Raw genomic sequence first — 16808 nt, 5'->3', positions numbered from 1 at the left:
TGGAAGCAGCACACCTGCTGGTCAAAACACCTTTTACAGACCCATTAGCAATGTTTTATTGAAACTGTGGTCAGTGCAATTAACAACCACTAAATCCCATTAAATATGTTTATGTATGCATTTTTATTTTATTAATGTACAAGGCTTGTTTGTTTTATTTATGCAGGGCTTGGCTACACAGGCCAATCAGAGACATAAACTACTACTACTGGTTTTATTATACAAATGCATCATTAAAAAAGTCTAAAAATTTTAACTATTCCAAAATCAGATAGGTTAAAATCATAGACACTGAGTCATGAGTTCACAGAGATTATATCATCATACTTTGGTAGTTTGAAACTGGTTCAGAAGAAAAGATTAACAAAGGTTTCAAAGCTTTTCGAAAGGGGCAATTACTGACAAAAAGAACTAACTGTTGTATGCAGTATAATATAATATAATATAATAAAACAGTGCAGTATTTTCTACATTGGATGATTCAACCGATTTATTCAAGCACACTGATTCACAAACCAAACACTGCTTGTCGTGTGTTTGTTCAGACACACACAACTAGGAAGGGAGATACACACATTTATTTATCAAGCTTCTAAAATATACATTTATACTTTATAATAAAACTTCCTGTTAAATATTTGATTCTTCCAGACTTCAGAGATACCTCCTGAGGAACATTTGCAGTGTGATTTCATTCTCATCATATCATTTTAGTGCAGAATTTGTTGACATATGATGAAATATTTGTGTTCACGTAATGTTATTTGATCACGCTTGCATAAAACACACTTTTGGTAGCCTGTTTTATATGATGGGTCAGTATTATTTTTCAGCTTGAGCTCTCGTTGTATAAAACCCAGAATATTCATTTAACAAATATTTGGATAAAAAAGAAAAAATACTTCTGTCACTGCTCATGTGACATTGTTTAAATGGTTCAAAGGTAAATCAGTCCACATCCTGTTAAAGCATCTGTGAGAACTTCCTGCTCTGTGACTCTGATCGTTAACCCTTTGTGTGATCCTCAGGTTCTCATAATGTGTATTTGATCCTGCTTATGATTTCTGTCTTTTCTTTTCACAGCTGTGTATGTGTTTGTAATTGGATTACATGTGGACATATTCAGAGGCGGTTCTACATTGAATTACACCCTGGACGAGACCCCCTTCGAATGAATGTGTTCTTGGAGCAACATTTAATGAAAAAAGGAGTGTAATAATTGGGAACATTTTAATAATAATATCTAATATTTCATAGGAATATTGATGTGTAATTTATTTCCATACCCACTGTCTCCCAAAATGCCTGATAAACATGATTCAAGTCCTGATGTCCTCTACAGATGACAGTATGCAATCAATGCCCTGTTCTGTAACAGAAAGTAATTTTTTGATTTGAAACCCTATAACATTTTGACATAACGTATGAGATGTTGGTTTATGAAATACATTTTGACAATAAGTCCGATTTAAATTATAATTACACAGATTTGAAAATTCGGTTGGCTAATTATAGGCTCTAACGTTAACCCAACTGATGGAAATAAATAATAACTGAACTTGTGACAGTTTTGTTGCAAAGCACAATATTATGCTTAAATTAGATCTCTTGTTTTTGTTGAGTTAGCAAGCATCATAACAAAAAGGCTAACAAAATTAAAGGGTTAGTTCATCGAAAAATCTAAATTATGTCATTTATAACTTACCCTCATATCGTTCCAAACCAGTGAGACCTCCGTTTATCTTGGGAACACAGTTTAAGATATTTTAGATTTAGTCTGAGAGCTTTCTGTCTTTCCATTGAAGCTGTGTGTATGGTCTACTGTCCATGTCCAGAAAGGTAAGAAAAACATCATCAAAGTAGTCCATGTGACATCAGAGGGTCAGTTAGAATTTGTTGAAGCATCGAAAATACATTTTGGTCCAAAAATAGCAAAAACTACAACGTTATTCAGCATTGTCTTCTCTTCTGTGTCTGTTGTGTGAGAGAGTTCAAAACAAAGCAGTTTGTGATATCCGGTTCGAGAACGAATCATTCGCTGTAACCGGATCTTTTTGAACCAGTTCACCAAATCGAACTGAATCGTTTTAAATGGTTCGCGTCTCCACAATCCACAAATGACTTAAGGTGTTAACTTTTTTAATGTGGCTGACACTCCCTCTGAGTTAAAACAAACCAATATCCCGGAGTAATTCATTTACTCAAACAGTACACTGACTGAACTGCTGTGAAGAGAGAACTGAAGATGAACACCGAGCCGAGCCAGATAACGAACGAAAGACTGACTTACTTAATTTGTCGAATTGTTTTACTTAACTGCAGACATGGATGTGGTACAGTACAAATATTTTTAGCATCCCTTATTCTGCCCCTTATTTTCCTATAAAGAATCACAATTATCCCTTATTTTTCTTCATGGTATCCCTAGTTATATTGTCAGTAAAAGTTTAAATTTTGTGAATTTTAACTACTTGGTCTGTAATTATTTACTTTTTCAATAAAATGAGCAAAACTCTTGGTGGTAAAAGGAGCAATGTGATAAGATGATATTGAGGCTTACTACACAGTAATTTTAACATAAACAACATGCAAACACCAATACAACTATTAAAGTTATGAAAAACAATCAAAATGTAGTAAGAAACACAAAAAGCTGGATGAACTAGTTTAAAAAAAAAAATCTGATTTAGTTTTTAGATACTACACTTTTGCAGTAGTGTTTTAGTTATGTAAGGTCATCCAAAGGCAAAGTGCAGTATCTGCATTTTAGTTGTCAAAGGTCACATCAGTGTTCATGGTTTTTATCTATAAACAATTTCATCCTAAAAAGGCTTTAAATGAATGCATTGCCACTAATCTACCCACAACATATTTGACTGGCTGATGTAAAAACGCATTTTTCTGAGTTTCAGTGTTTTTGTGATTACTGCACTTTGCCTTTGTAGGGCATTATATGCCTATTCATAATAATATTATGAATGAAATGTGTGTTATTTGGAATAAAGTCGATGTGTGACTTACTTTAGCCCTCAAAAACCGCTAATGCACCTTTGCAGGTGTTTCACATACCAACATTGTCTTCCTGTTTTACAGGTAAAATCACACACCAGTGGAACCAGTTTATTTTTTTTTTTAAAGTAAAACAGTTTCAACAGAGTCTATTTTGTGAAAGGGAACAACATGAAGAACACCAGGAGAGAAAAGCTGTTTGTGAATAATGAGAAACCGTTTGAGAAAAGTTTAATGCAGATGTCTAGACACTGAATGACGTTTGTGTTTGATGATCTTCATTGTTGAGACAGAGGTAGGTTTGAGCAAACACATTTCTAGATTCATCATCCGTTGGTTAATCTACATGAGTCAGGATTTCTAAAAACTGCGAAATAATAAATAAATCTTGCTGTAATGTATTTTCCAGATGCTTTAGTCTCTCCATTTTTTTTCTTACTCGTCTATAGTTTAATAGAACCAGAAGCCAGAAATGACCCAAATTTCATACAGTAGCCTGTTTGGTGACAATGTGAAGTGTGATTCCTCAGAGATAAAATGAATAGCGTCAGCTCTACTGGCTGACTGTGGATCTCAATGGAATGGGGAATAAGGAAATTTAAAGTTTAAAAGTTTAAAATAAAGTCATGAATGGATTCAAACAATCAGACTGATTCTAGATGCTGTTTCTAAATCTTTTGAACTTGTATATGAGCTGAACAGCTTTTGATGGGTGATTATTCGTCCAAAGCTTAGTGGTTCAGAGTCTGAATGTGTTTACAAGGAAAACAAAGTGTTAGGAAAATACAGATTGTTTTATTAGATGTTTCAGTATTAAGTGTGGCACAATAGTTCAGAATTTTCATTATTTTTTCTAAATAATTAAAATTTAGTAATATATTTTATTGTCTATTTCTGCAGCACTGTCGATAAAATGAGTCTCTCACATAGAGCAGCATCTCCAGAACCCAGCTGTGTGTCTATGAAGAGTGATGTATCCATTGGAAAACCCCCAGATCTCAGTGATGGAGCACTGACCTCTGACACATCTGTGATGTGAGGAAATCAATGATTCTCTATCAGCATTTATAATAAAAATAATCTGCGTTATACTATGGGACTGTTGAATGCTTGAATCTGATGTTCTAAGGTGTGCAATTAATTTCAATGGCCATTATAATGAGATCAATTCATTAAAGAATATCTTACACTCATGGTTTTTAAGATAATGTTATCACTAAATTGGCCTAATCTGGCCAGATGCACTGAAAATGTGTTGTTTTAATAAAGGGAATTTAAAGGGGTCATATGACGTTGCTAAAAAGAACATTATTTTGTGTATTTGCTTTAGTGAAATGTGTTTATGCGGTTTAAAGGTCATGAAACCCAAATTCACATTTTTAGAGATGTTAACAGATATATACGAGTTGCACATTGTAATAGCTGTTTTCGTTTCCCTGTGACGCGACCAGAGCTGAAGTTTGGCTGCACAGAAAACACATATGTTTGCAAGTAACATTTTTTACTGGACAGTTTTGTGTATTGGGGCATACTTGCCAACCTTGAGACCTCAGAATTAGGGAGATATTAAAAAGGACCCGGGGGGGGGGGGGGGGGGGGGGGTTGTGTGTCGTCATATATATCACATACACAAACGATGTGTCGTCATATATAATACCACATACACAAACGCAAAGAAAATTGTAATTCATTTATTTGACAAATTCAATTCCTTAAGGCCTCTCCTCAGGAGGTTAGACCCTAATTTGTTAGCTACTGTAAATGAAGAGATATGAAATAGCTAGATCTTATCAATAAACATTTATTAATTCATAGCCTAATGCAACAATTACATAAGTAAACTCTCAAAACATTATAATTATGACATTTCATTTTTTAATTTTTTTCGCCATGGGAGCGCAAGCGTTTGGTCTAAAACGGTGGCCAGTGACGGATGGTGTAGCAATATTGTTGTCCGGGTGGAAATCGGGAGAAATTCGGGAGAAAGGTCGGTCCGGGAGATTTTCGGGAGGGGCTTTGAAATTCGGGAGTCTCCCGGAAAATTAGGGAGGGTTGGCATGTATGTATTGGGGACCAGTGCAAACCGTTTTCATGGATAGTGTTTTTTAAAAAAAATACACCGTGCCAGTTCCTGTCCTCTCTACCGCCTGCACAAATGAGTTACGTGTTTGCCTTAATCTTAGCTGTTTTTTACATTTGAATTCATATTATATGATTTTATCTTCCACAACATTCCTTCATTTTTATGAACAAATTAGAGCTTTATCAAAAAGTTGTAACATTTCTAGAACAGACATAAGTCAAAATAATCACTATAGTAAAGGTGTAACAAAATGTATAAACTTACGGCAAAAAATATATAAATACATAAATCCCTTGTCCAGGGACTTTTTTTTTTTGCCATGCATTGTTCATAGAGCTCATTAATTGTAGCGGTGCCTCAGGTGTTGAAATAGATTTGTTATACATTATACAGGTTCACACGTACTCCGTCTGTAGTGTGTATACAGTATGTGTATGCTGTCAGCAGCGAAAACGCATTATTGTCTCCTCTCTCTTAAACTGTGTCCTGTGCACTCACAACTCTCTCTATGCTCATGTGCACGTTTTTATTTCTAGCCTTTTACCGCGTGAATGGACTGGAAATGAACAGAAAATAAATCGGCTGGCACCGCTCAGCAAAATGGGAAAACCAGATCTAGGCAGTGCTCGGCAGCGGGTAGATAGTCAGCTGAGCAAGCAGTCAGGAGGGAACATGCTGAAAGCCATTTATGCACGTTTAAATTTTTTGTTCTGTAGCATATGCAGCAAAAATATCTAAGATAAATTGGTGGTTTATTCTTAAACCAATCAGCAAGCTCGAATAGTGGAAGCATAGTAACAGTTTAATATGTATTTTTTGTTATTTAATTATATATATGAAATTATGTTATTATGTTATGACTTAGACATTTTTACATATATTAACAATATTATTATTTCTTTTAATAGTAATTGGTGGCCCACCTGCAATACCACCGCGACCCACTAGGGGGCCGCGGACCACAGGTTGAAAACCACTGGGCTAGAACATAAATAAGTTTAGGTGATATTGCTTCAGAAACCATTTAGTGCATTAGTAGTATTACCTGTGTTCTGTCTTTGCAACATACATTCTCCCCGGGACTGAGTCTGGAGCAATTACAACACGAACACCTATTATAAGATTACAACGTGATGCACGTGTATTAAATTACTTTCAAAACGGGACATACTATAGTTACACATGTCTGCGAAGCAGAAAAAGTTTCTAGTTTACTTTTGCTGCTGTCATATACAAGATAGACTTTGAATAGTTAGTTTACTAATATACAAACGCTACCAGTATGAAACTTCCACCGAGGCTTTATCTGTTTCATCTTCTAGTGTATGCACATGAGGGTCCAAAGGTTCAAACTGATAAGGCATTGGACCTGCACTGTCATCATTCTGAAGTGACATAAGCCCCTTTCACACTGCACGTTGGACACAGAAAATTGCCAGAACATTGCCTGGTCGCCTTCTGTCTGAAATCAAACACATCCTGAGATTGATTCTGGGATTGATCCTGGTTTGGGGACCTAGTCACATTGCCGGGTTCAGTCCTGGAACGAGCGCTGTGTGAACAAAAGCCAGAACTAATGCCGTAAAAAGGTGTGTCGTAGTGATGACGCACGTTATCGAATTACTTTTTTACCAGGTGTTAAGAAAGCAGATCAACATTTGCGATGAAAAAATATGTGCATGCTGTGATGAAGCAGAGATCAGTTAGTTGCTCATTTTCCGCGCTGAAGTTGAGATCGTTCGACAGCTTAAGTGAGAGTTAACGTGCCTAGCGTTTTTGACTTGTACATTACATGTCACGCCCTGATGTCACGTGTCTTAATGGGACCTTTACGTGTTGAGCGTGAACGCACGCACATATTCAGGGTAATCACTGGCAGTGTGAAAGTGCAAAATCTAGCAACCCGGGAACAATTGGCAGGACCTATTACACGTGTATTTTGCAGTGTGAAAGGGGCTATACTGTACATCCCATACTCAGAATTCCTGCTCTGCATTTAACCCATCCAAAGTCCAAACACACACAACGTGCACACACACCGGGAGCAGTGGGCAGCCATTTATGCTGTGGCACCCATGGAACAGGCCACAACATCCCCAAAATTAAACTGATAAGAACAGATACTACACTTTATCTCAGCCAAAAGGCTGAGAAGCGATCTGGTGGGGAGAAGTCCTCCACTTCCACACAGCTCTCAGAACCGCTGTAGCTGCTGCTCTCGGCATCGCTGTCCATCTTGCCAATGTATGTGTGTTTGCATTGTCTGTGTGCAAATAAGCAGTATTTATTCACTTGTTGTAACTCCCCTTTTATGCAATCTCCGCCTTTACTCCACATTCTACCCCCACACCGTACCACCAGTGAACAACGCCCCTTTTCAGAAAGTTTTTCAAACTGGAGGTGTGAAAAACTAGAGGTGTGAAAAAAGAGGTGTGCTCCTCTATGCCCCGCCATTCTGAAAAGTGATGATTTTTACAAAGCTTATCGTTCTAAAAGATGTGGCAAATTCTTTAAATATGAAAAAGTACTTAAAGGCTGTGAGTCAGAAGCACTAGACTGTCCTTGCTAAGTTGGATCTGCCTCACTTTATGGTAGGGGTGACCCCGAATAGTCGACGATTCAATGCTTCGATGCTTCGATTCGAGGAGCCTGATTCGACTACCAATCTCACAGTCGAATATTCGTGGGGTGTTATTGATTATGCCATTCTAAATATATGTGAGCACTCAAAAGTCTGATTTCACATAGAACTTGCGGTTTTCTCCCAATAAGTTAATATGCAGCCTATTATGATAAAGCCGTGAATAAGAATCTGAAAAGAAAGAAACTTCAAATTAATATTTTAAAGTGCGTGAATATATCCAACCACCCCTATAGATTTATGTTTCACTTTCCATAATCCGTGATCAACAGAGGAGCATCTTGGCGGCAGGGATTTAAAACTTTACCAAGACTCAAACTGACACAGGCACAGACTGGATTTTTTTCGAACAGGTAGGGTCAAGTGTTTTTGAAACATTTCAGCCGGTGTATATATATCGTGGATATATTATTTACCTGATATAAGATGCATTTGGTTTTGAGTCAAGCGCTTCATTGTAGTACGGATAGCTCTTCAGCGCACAGTGCGAGCAGGACAAACTACAATGCAGAATATTAATAACTATGACTAGACTGTCACACACATTTTCACACATATTCTGCCCCGCCCCCAAACATATGATTAGATCAGTTGAATATCAGCAAGATTCGAAAATTCCGGTCAGGTACAACCCTACTTTATAGTAACAGACACCAGCATTATAGGCTACTCTCACAGGAAACAGTCCTCGTCCTCCATAAAATGCACTGCACACATCTGAATATTTGGGATGAACTGTTCTGGAACGGTGTTGTAAATACAGTTTAACCACTGATTTCTACTTGTGTCCTCTTTTGGAAGGCCAAACAAAGTAGTTTCGCTTTTTGGTTGGGAAGTCTTGGTCTAGTGGTTAGAGATTTTGACTCTTGTGGTTGTGGGTTTGAGTCTCGGGCCGGCAATACCATGACTGAGGTGGCCTTTAGCAAAGTAGAGAATTCCCAACTGCTCCCCAGGTGCTGCAGCATATATGGCTGCCCACTGCTCTGGGTGTGTGTTCACTGCTGTGTGTGTGCACTTTGGATGGGTTAAATGCAGAGCACGAATTCTGAGTATGGGTCACCATACTTGGCTGTATCTCATGTCACGTCAATGAAACACACAGCTCCTCCACAACATGGCGGAAGCGGCAACAGTTCACGTTTCATCAGTCAAAATGTTTATTTTTATTCATCAGCCTAGTTCACACCACACAACTCAGCAGATCACTGTGCTGTTTAGACTACATGAGTTGCTGTCTTTGTGGTGTTCACACTGCATGACACTACATAAATGTGACCCTAGAGCACAAAACCTTTAGTTGCTGGGGTATATTTGTAGCAATAGCCAAAAATACATTGTATGGGTCAAAATAAATTTTTTATTTTTTTTGCCAAAAATCATTAAGACATTAAGTAAAGTGAAAGTGACTTGACATACAGCCAAGTATGGTGACCCATACTCAAAATTCGTGCTCTGCTTTTAATCCATCCAAAGTGCACACACACAGCAGTGAACACACACACACACTGTGAGCACACACACACACACACCGTGAACACACACCCGGAGCAGTGGGTGTTTAATGAATCATGTTTAATGAAACTGTTTTGTAAATTTCCTACCGTAAATATATAAAGAGTTTGATTCCACAACGTGATAAACACCACATTTAATAATAAAAAAAAAACACGGAGTTTCCGCAAAAATCAGTATTGTATCTGGTCTGTATTGAAAAGTAAATTTTTCATTTTATGCAAAAGTACAGTCAATTTGTGATCAACAAACAAACTTAGGGCTTTAGGATTGTCATGTGCATCTCGTCAGTAAAGTCTGTTCTGTGATAAATCATGTGATTTCAGATATAGTGGCATTTAATTCACAGAGCTGTAGATCATGACAAGTAATGCAATATTACGTTCATTATCGCAGATAATGAGATTAAGATGAGATTAATAAGATTATGAATGTGATATTGCGCAGCTTGACAGTGTAAGTGTTATTATTAATGCCATTAATGTTTCTCCTCTATGCCCAGCCTTTCTGAAACACGTTGATTTTTACAAAGCTCATCAGTCTGAAAAATGGGGTGTGCTCTGATTGGCTAGTTATCCAGTGCATTGTGAATAGCCGAATGCCTCAAGCATGTGACGGAAATGTTACACCCCTTACCATACTGTGTTGCATGTCCCAGTCAGAACTCTGGCCGTGACAAAACAACAACAATAAAACCCATTACAAGCGAGCCATTTGTTGCATCCAGTGGGGACATAATTATGGATTGTAATGACTTATACTGTGTTTTACTGCAATGCATTGCACGTTGCGTAAACATAAAACCATGTCTGCATTTTTGATTGAAGAAATGCCAAACAACAAGTGCTACCCAACTACTCAAGCTGAATCATCAGTGACAAATCCTTTAAATATGTAAACATACTTACAGATTGTGAGTCAGAACAGCTGGCATTGTAGTCTTCTCTCCCAGAACCAGGAAACAGTCCTCCATAAAATGTGCTGCACAGATCTACATATTTTGGTTAAACTGTTCTGGAACAGTGTTGTAAATACAACTTTACCACTGATTTCTAGCTGTGGCCACTTTTGGAAGGCCAAACAAACAACAAAGCGTATCCATGACGTGGCGCCAGCGGCAACAGTGAGAGTCAAAGGTTACGCCTTCTTTCTTTGCGTGAACATCTGGGCGGCACTATACAAATCTTCCCACATCATGAGGTAGACATGTGGGGCGTGTTAGAACGAGGTGTTTTAGGGGGGTGTGGTTGAATCTTAACTTTTATAAAGAATATCTCTTTGGGTTTGAGACTTTAGTCTTTACAACTTTACAGATTTTCTTTATGCACCAAGAGCTTCACTTCAAAGAGAAAGGAAAACTTGAAATTGCATCATATGACCCCTTTAAATCGTGCACAAAATCCTGTAGTGTGCACTTGGCATTAGCTACAGCAGAGATTGCTTTGGCTACAGCTATAGCTGGTTGCTTTTTTCCATATTAGGAATTTCCTGGCAAATGTAAGTTATTTCTATGAGGCTGTTATGGACTTTCTTGGATTGTCGTGATGATTACAATGCCTAGTTTATACGAATAAAAAGTCAGGTCATGCAAAGACTATCTTGTCTCTGAATTTAAAATTAGATTTATTTACACTGGCCTTTGAAAACCTCTACGTGAACACACTTAGCTAGCAGTGTTGCTTGCTAAGTAACAATGTGCCTGTGTGAAGTTCAAAACACACTAAACATGCCGAATTGTTGTTTATGAAAATGCAAACAAATGACACATAAAAGTCTTGGTAAAGACCAAAGATTTTTTTACTTGCTGACATGGCAAACAATTTCTTCTTTTTGACAAACAGTTTTGTCTACTTCACTTAGACTTTTCATCTGGTCTTCTCAATGCTTATTCCTATTTCAAAGTATGAAAATGTGACATATTTGAACATGGGCATGGCTACCAGTGTCACACTTGGATCTGGTTCGGGTTGGATGTCCACTACAGGCTGCAGAGATATACTTCTTTCATGGATGGATTCAAACACTCTTTCTAGGAGATTTTAGGAACTGTTTAGTAATATATTTTATTGTCTATTTCTGCAGCACTGTCGATAAAATGAGTCTCTCACATAGAGCAGCATCTCCAGAACCCAGCTGTGTGTCTATGAAGAGTGATGTATCCATTGGAAAACCCCCAGATCTCAGTGATGGAGCACTGACCTCTGACACATCTGTGATGTGAGGAAATCAATGATTCTCTATCAGCATTTATAATAAAAATAATCTGGGTTATACTATTGGGCGGTTGAATGCTTGAATCTGATGTTCTAAGGTGTGCAATTAATTTCAATGGCCATTATAATGAGATCAATTCATTAAAGAATATCTTACACTCATGGTTTTTAAGATAATGTTATCACTAAATTGGCCTAATCTGGCCAGATGCACTGAAAATGTGTTGTTTTAATAAAGGGAATTTAAAGGGGTCATATGACGTTGCTAAAAAGAACATTATTTTGTGTATTTGCTTTAGTGAAATGTGTTTATGCGGTTTAAAGGTCATGAAACCCTAATTCACATTTTTAGAGATGTTAACAGATATATACGAGTTGCACATTGTAATAGCTGTTTTCGTTTCCCTGTGACGCGACCAGAGCTGAAGTTTGGCTGCACAAAAAACACATATGTTTGCAAGTAACATTTTTTCCTGGACAGTTTTGTGTATTGGGGCATACTTGCCAACCTTGAGACCTCAGAATTAGGGAGATATTACAAAGGACCCGGGGGGGGGGGGGTTGTGTGTCGTCATATATATCACATACACAAACGATGTGTCGTCATATATAATACCACATACACAAACGCAAAGAAAATTGTAATTCATTTATTTGACAAATTCAATTCCTTAAGGCCTCTCCTCAGGAGGTTAGACCCTAATTTGTTAGCTACTGTAAATGAAGAGATATGAAATAGCTAGATCTTATCAATAAACATTTATTAATTCATAGCCTAATGCAACAATTACATAAGTAAACTCTCAAAACATTATAATTATGACATTTCATTTTTTAATTTTCATGTAACAGTCTAAAGCTAAATAAATAGCTGTTCTTGCCTTTCATTTCAGACGTCTGCTTCTAGGGGCCGTTCACATATCGCATCTTTTTCGCGCTCAAGGTCGTTATTTCAACCGTAGGTGCGCGGCCGCGGTGAGCACGCTCATAATGGAAGCAACAAGGTGCGCTACTTTTTCCAGGCGGGTTTTTCCTTCTCATCTCCAGAAATATATCTAGTAGTAAAGCTAATGCGAGCCGAGGTGAGGCTAGAAATCAATTAATCCTTTGCTGATACTTCTTCGTCGTCATCATGGAGAGCGCAGTTTGGTTGCATAGCAACGACAGACGCCATGGGAGCGCAAGCGTTTGGTCTAAAACGGTGCCCAGTGACGGATGGTGTAGCAATATTGTTGTCCGGGTGGAAATCGGGAGAAATTCGGGAGAAAGGTCGGTCCGGGAGATTTTCGGGAGGGGCTTTGAAATTCGGGAGTCTCCCGGAAAATTAGGGAGGGTTGGCATGTATGTATTGGGGACCAGTGCAAACCGTTTTCATGGATAGTGTTTTTTAAAAAAAATACACCGTGCCAGTTCCTGTCCTCTCTACCGCCTGCACAAATGAGTTACGTGTTTGCCTTAATCTTAGCTGTTTTTTACATTTGAATTCATATTATATGATTTTATCTTCCACAACATTCCTTCATTTTTATGAACAAATTAGAGCTTTATCAAAAAGTTGTAACATTTCTAGAACAGACATAAGTCAAAATAATCACTATAGTAAAGGTGTAACAAAATGTATAAACTTATGGCAAAAAATATATAAATACATAAATCCCTTGTCCAGGGACTTTTTTTTTTTTGCCATGCATTGTTCATAGAGCTCATTAATTGTAGCGGTGCCTCAGGTGTTGAAATAGATTTGTTATACATTATACAGGTTCACACGTACTCCGTCTGTAGTGTGTATACAGTATGTGTATGCTGTCAGCAGCGAAAACGCATTATTGTCTCCTCTCTCTTAAACTGTGTCCTGTGCACTCACAACTCTCTCTATGCTCATGTGCACGTTTTTATTTCTAGCCTTTTACCGCGTGAATGGACTGGAAATGAACAGAAAATAAATCGGCTGGCACCGCTCAGCAAAATGGGAAAACCAGATCTAGGCAGTGCTCGGCAGCGGGTAGATAGTCAGCTGAGCAAGCAGTCAGGAGGGAACATGCTGAAAGCCATTTATGCACGTTTAAATTTTTTGTTCTGTAGCATATGCAGCAAAAATATCTAAGATAAATTGGTGGTTTATTCTTAAACCAATCAGCAAGCTCGAATAGTGGAAGCATAGTAACAGTTTAATATGTATTTTTTGTTATTTAATTATATATATGAAATTATGTTATTATGTTATGACTTAGACATTTTTACATATATTAACAATATTATTATTTCTTTTAATAGTAATTGGTGGCCCACCTGCAATACCACCGCGACCCACTAGGGGGCCGCGGACCACAGGTTGAAAACCACTGGGCTAGAACATAAATAAGTTTAGGTGATATTGCTTCAGAAACCATTTAGTGCATTAGTAGTATTACCTGTGTTCTGTCTTTGCAACATACATTCTCCCCGGGACTGAGTCTGGAGCAATTACAACACGAACACCTATTATAAGATTACAACGTGATGCACGTGTATTAAATTACTTTCAAAACGGGACATACTATAGTTACACATGTCTGCGAAGCAGAAAAAGTTTCTAGTTTACTTTTGCTGCTGTCATATACAAGATAGACTTTGAATAGTTAGTTTACTAATATACAAACGCTACCAGTATGAAACTTCCATCGAGGCTTTATCTGTTTCATCTTCTAGTGTATGCACATGAGGGTCCAAAGGTTCAAACTGATAAGGCATTGGACCTGCACTGTCATCATTCTGAAGTGACATAAGCCCCTTTCACACTGCACGTTGGACACAGAAAATTGCCAGAACATTGCCTGGTCGCCTTCTGTCTGAAATCAAACACATCCTGAGATTGATTCTGGGATTGATCCTGGTTTGGGGACCTAGTCACATTGCCGGGTTCAGTCCTGGAACGAGCGCTGTGTGAACAAAAGCCAGAACTAATGCCGTAAAAAGGTGTGTCGTAGTGATGACGCACGTTATCGAATTACTTTTTTACCAGGTGTTAAGAAAGCAGATCAACATTTGCGATGAAAAAATATGTGCAAGCTGTGATGAAGCAGAGATCAGTTAGTTGCTCATTTTCCGCGCTGAAGTTGAGATCGTTCGACAGCTTAAGTGAGAGTTAACGTGCCTAGCGTTTTTGACTTGTACATTACATGTCACGCCCTGATGTCACGTGTCTTAATGGGACCTTTACGTGTTGAGCGTGAACGCACGCACATATTCAGGGTAATCACTGGCAGTGTGAAAGTGCAAAATCTAGCAACCCGGGAACAATTGGCAGGACCTATTACACGTGTATTTTGCAGTGTGAAAGGGGCTATACTGTACATCCCATACTCAGAATTCCTGCTCTGCATTTAACCCATCCAAAGTCCAAACACACACAACGTGCACACACACCGGGAGCAGTGGGCAGCCATTTATGCTGTGGCACCCATGGAACAGGCCACAACATCCCCAAAATTAAACTGATAAGAACAGATACTACACTTTATCTCAGCCAAAAGGCTGAGAAGCGATCTGGTGGGGAGAAGTCCTCCACTTCCACACAGCTCTCAGAACCGCTGTAGCTGCTGCTCTCGGCATCGCTGTCCATCTTGCCAATGTATGTGTGTTTGCATTGTCTGTGTGCAAATAAGCAGTATTTATTCACTTGTTGTAACTCCCCTTTTATGCAATCTCCGCCTTTACTCCACATTCTACCCCCACACCGTACCACCAGTGAACAACGCCCCTTTTCAGAAAGTTTTTCAAACTGGAGGTGTGAAAAACTAGAGGTGTGAAAAAAGAGGTGTGCTCCTCTATGCCCCGCCATTCTGAAAAGTGATGATTTTTACAAAGCTTATCGTTCTAAAAGATGTGGCAAATTCTTTAAATATGAAAAAGTACTTAAAGGCTGTGAGTCAGAAGCACTAGACTGTCCTTGCTAAGTTGGATCTGCCTCACTTTATGGTAGGGGTGACCCCGAATAGTCGACGATTCAATGCTTCGATGCTTCGATTCGAGGAGCCTGATTCGACTACCAATCTCACAGTCGAATATTCGTGGGGTGTTATTGATTATGCCATTCTAAATATATGTGAGCACTCAAAAGTCTGATTTCACATAGAACTTGCGGTTTTCTCCCAATAAGTTAATATGCAGCCTATTATGATAAAGCCGTGAATAAGAATCTGAAAAGAAAGAAACTTCAAATTAATATTTTAAAGTGCGTGAATATATCCAACCACCCCTATAGATTTATGTTTCACTTTCCATAATCCGTGATCAACAGAGGAGCATCTTGGCGGCAGGGATTTAAAACTTTACCAAGACTCAAACTGACACAGGCACAGACTGGATTTTTTTCGAACAGGTAGGGTCAAGTGTTTTTGAAACATTTCAGCCGGTGTATATATATCGTGGATATATTATTTACCTGATATAAGATGCATTTGGTTTTGAGTCAAGCGCTTCATTGTAGTACGGATAGCTCTTCAGCGCACAGTGCGAGCAGGACAAACTACAATGCAGAATATTAATAACTATGACTAGACTGTCACACACATTTTCACACATATTCTGCCCCGCCCCCAAACATATAATTAGATCAGTTGAATATCAGCAAGATTCGAAAATTCCGGTCAGGTACAACCCTACTTTATAGTAACAGACACCAGCATTATAGGCTACTCTCACAGGAAACAGTCCTCGTCCTCCATAAAATGCACTGCACACATCTGAATATTTGGGATGAACTGTTCTGGAACGGTGTTGTAAATACAGTTTAACCACTGATTTCTACTTGTGTCCTCTTTTGGAAGGCCAAACAAAGTAGTTTCGCTTTTTGGTTGGGAAGTCTTGGTCTATTGGTTAGAGATTTTGACTCTTGTGGTTGTGGGTTTGAGTCTCGGGCCGGCAATACCATGACTGAGGTGACCTTTAGCAAAGTAGAGAATTCCCAACTGCTCCCCAGGTGCTGCAGCATATATGGCTGCCCACTGCTCTGGGTGTGTGTTCACTGCTGTGTGTGTGCACTTTGGATGGGTTAAATGCAGAGCACGAATTCTGAGTATGGGTCACCATACTTGGCTGTATCTCATGTCACGTCAATGAAACACACAGCTCCTCCACAACATGGCGGAAGCGGCAACAGTTCACGTTTCATCAGTCAAAATGTTTATTTTTATTCATCAGCCTAGTTCACACCACACAACTCAGCAGATCACTGTGCTGTTTAGACTACATGAGTTGCTGTCTTTGTGGTGTTCACACTGCATGACACTACATAAATGTGACCCTGGAGCACAAAACCTTTAGTTGCTGGGGTATATTTGTAGCAATAGCCAAAAATACATTGTATGGG

At 38.5% G+C, this 16808-nt stretch overlaps 2 pseudogenes; both read right to left on the bottom strand.

The window, feature by feature from the left end:
* Positions 1 to 7134: 7134 nt before the first annotated feature.
* LOC132132003 (U2 spliceosomal RNA) lies at positions 7135 to 7251 on the bottom strand (annotated as a pseudogene).
* A 7615-nt stretch (positions 7252 to 14866) lies between these two features.
* Positions 14867 to 14983, bottom strand: LOC132132002 (U2 spliceosomal RNA; annotated as a pseudogene).
* Between the last annotated feature and the right edge of the window lie 1825 nt (positions 14984 to 16808).

The sequence above is a fragment of the Carassius carassius genome, chromosome 48 (assembly GCF_963082965.1).
Source record: "Carassius carassius chromosome 48, fCarCar2.1, whole genome shotgun sequence".
Lineage (NCBI taxonomy): Eukaryota > Metazoa > Chordata > Actinopteri > Cypriniformes > Cyprinidae > Carassius > Carassius carassius.
This window is presented reverse-complemented; position numbering and strand designations above follow the sequence as displayed.